This window comes from Triticum aestivum, chromosome 5D (assembly GCF_018294505.1).
Source record: "Triticum aestivum cultivar Chinese Spring chromosome 5D, IWGSC CS RefSeq v2.1, whole genome shotgun sequence".
NCBI classification, from domain to species: domain Eukaryota; kingdom Viridiplantae; phylum Streptophyta; class Magnoliopsida; order Poales; family Poaceae; genus Triticum; species Triticum aestivum.
This window is the reverse complement of record NC_057808.1, coordinates 71,355,221-71,357,183: the sequence shown is the minus strand read 5'-3', so window position 1 is coordinate 71,357,183 and position 1,963 is coordinate 71,355,221. Positions and strand designations below refer to the sequence as shown.

The 1,963-nt window shown below is 47.3% G+C and overlaps 4 non-coding genes across 4 annotated transcripts; all 4 read right to left on the bottom strand.

Annotated features, from left to right (window-relative positions):
• Positions 1 to 242: 242 nt before the first annotated feature.
• On the bottom strand, positions 243 to 361 carry LOC123126541 (5S ribosomal RNA). Its single transcript, XR_006461778.1, has one exon. It is a non-coding gene; the product is annotated as a 5S ribosomal RNA (ribosomal RNA).
• A 371-nt stretch (positions 362 to 732) lies between these two features.
• On the bottom strand, positions 733 to 851 carry LOC123126964 (5S ribosomal RNA). Its single transcript, XR_006462153.1, has one exon. It is a non-coding gene; the product is annotated as a 5S ribosomal RNA (ribosomal RNA).
• Positions 852 to 1,224: 373 nt separating this feature from the next.
• LOC123126688 (5S ribosomal RNA) lies at positions 1,225 to 1,343 on the bottom strand. The gene has a single exon (XR_006461915.1). It is a non-coding gene; the product is annotated as a 5S ribosomal RNA (ribosomal RNA).
• Positions 1,344 to 1,716: 373 nt separating this feature from the next.
• On the bottom strand, positions 1,717 to 1,835 carry LOC123126951 (5S ribosomal RNA). Its single transcript, XR_006462147.1, has one exon. It is a non-coding gene; the product is annotated as a 5S ribosomal RNA (ribosomal RNA).
• Between the last annotated feature and the right edge of the window lie 128 nt (positions 1,836 to 1,963).

Here is a 1,963-nt window from a genome sequence, read left to right as displayed (position 1 = left end):
CCCCCCCTCAAACACGGAGACGAGTTTACCACGGTTTCCACCCCTCCCTCTATACCGCAGCAACACGTATTTTTTTACCCCTTTCAGAACGCGCTCCTCGCGCCACAAAGCCGCCTCTAGACGCGTGACCAATGAGCAGCGAGCTAAAACATATCGCGAATGTCAAAAATAATATAACGGGGTTAATATATATCGCGCACATGTGATATGTTTGTCATGAGGCGCAAAAAATAATTAAAAAGGGAATGCAACACGAGGACTTCCCAGGAGGTCACCCATCCTAGTACTACCCTCGCCCAAGCACGCTTAACTTCGAAGTTCTGATGGGATCCGGTGATTTAGTGCTGGTATGATCGCATCCAACATGTTACCCCCGCCTTCGTCCCTTATGCTTGCCACTCCCAGGTCCACTGCAAAGATGATTGTCATTCTTACTACCATTACAACCGTTGCCTAATAATGGATAATGCCCTATATATACTACTTACCCCCCCCCCTCAAACACGGAGACGAGTTTACCACGGTTTCCACCCCTCCCTCTATACCCCAGCAACACGTATTTTTTTACCCCTTTCAGAACGCGCTCCTCGCGCCACAAAGCCGCCTCTAGACGCGTGACCAATGAGCAGCGAGCTAAAACATATCGCAAATGTCAAAAATAATATAACGGGGTTAATATATATCGCGCACATGTGATATGTTTGTCATGAGGCGCAAAAAATAATTAAAAAGGGAATGCAACACGAGGACTTCCCAGGAGGTCACCCATCCTAGTACTACCCTCGCCCAAGCACGCTTAACTTCGAAGTTCTGATGGGATCCGGTGCTTTAGTGCTGGTATGATCGCATCCAACATGTTACCCCCGCCTTCGTCCCTTATGCTTGCCACTCCCAGGTCCACTGCAAAGATGATTGTCATTCTTACTACCATTACAACCGTTCCCTAATAATGGATAATGCCCTATATATACTACTTACTCCCCCCCCCCTCAAACACGGAGACGAGTTTACCACGGTTTCCACCCCTCCCTCTATACCGCAGCAACACGTATTTTTTTACCCCTTTCAGAACGCGCTCCTCGCACCACAAAGCCGCCTCTAGACGCGTGACCAATGAGCAGCGAGCTAAAACATATCGCAAAAGTCAAAAATAATATAACGGGGTTAATATATATAGCGCACATGTGATATGTTTGTCATGAGGCGCAAAAAATAATTAAAAAGGGAATGCAACACGAGGACTTCCCAGGAGGTCACCGATCCTAGTACTACTCTCGCCCAAGCACGCTTAAGTTCGGAGTTCTGATGGGATCCGGTGCTTTAGTGCTGGTATGATCGCATCCAACATGTTACCCCCGCCTTCGTCCCTTATGCTTGCCACTCCCAGGTCCACTACAAAGATGATTGTCATTCTTACTACCATTACAACCGTTGCCTAATAATGGATAATGCCCTATATATACTACTTACTCCCCCCCCCCTCAAACACGGAGACGAGTTTACCACGGTTTCCACCCCTCCCTCTATACCGCAGCAACACGTATTTTTTTACCCCTTTCAGAACGCGCTCCTCGCGCCACAAAGCCGCCTCTAGACGCGTGACCAATGAGCAGCGAGCTAAAACATATCGCAAATGTCAAAAATAATATAACGGGGTTAATATATATCGCACACATGTGATATGTTTGTCATGAGGCGCAAAAAATAATTAAAAAGGGAATGCAACACGAGGACTTCCCAGGAGGTCACCCATCCTAGTACTACCCTCGCCCAAGCACGCTTAACTTCGAAGTTCTGATGGGATCCGGTGCTTTAGTGCTGGTATGATCGCATCCAACATATTACCCCCGCCTTCGTCCCTTATGCTTGCCACTCCCAGGTCCACTGCAAAGATGATTGTCATTCTTACTACCATTCCAACCGTTGCCTAATAATGGATAATGCCCTATATATACTACTTACT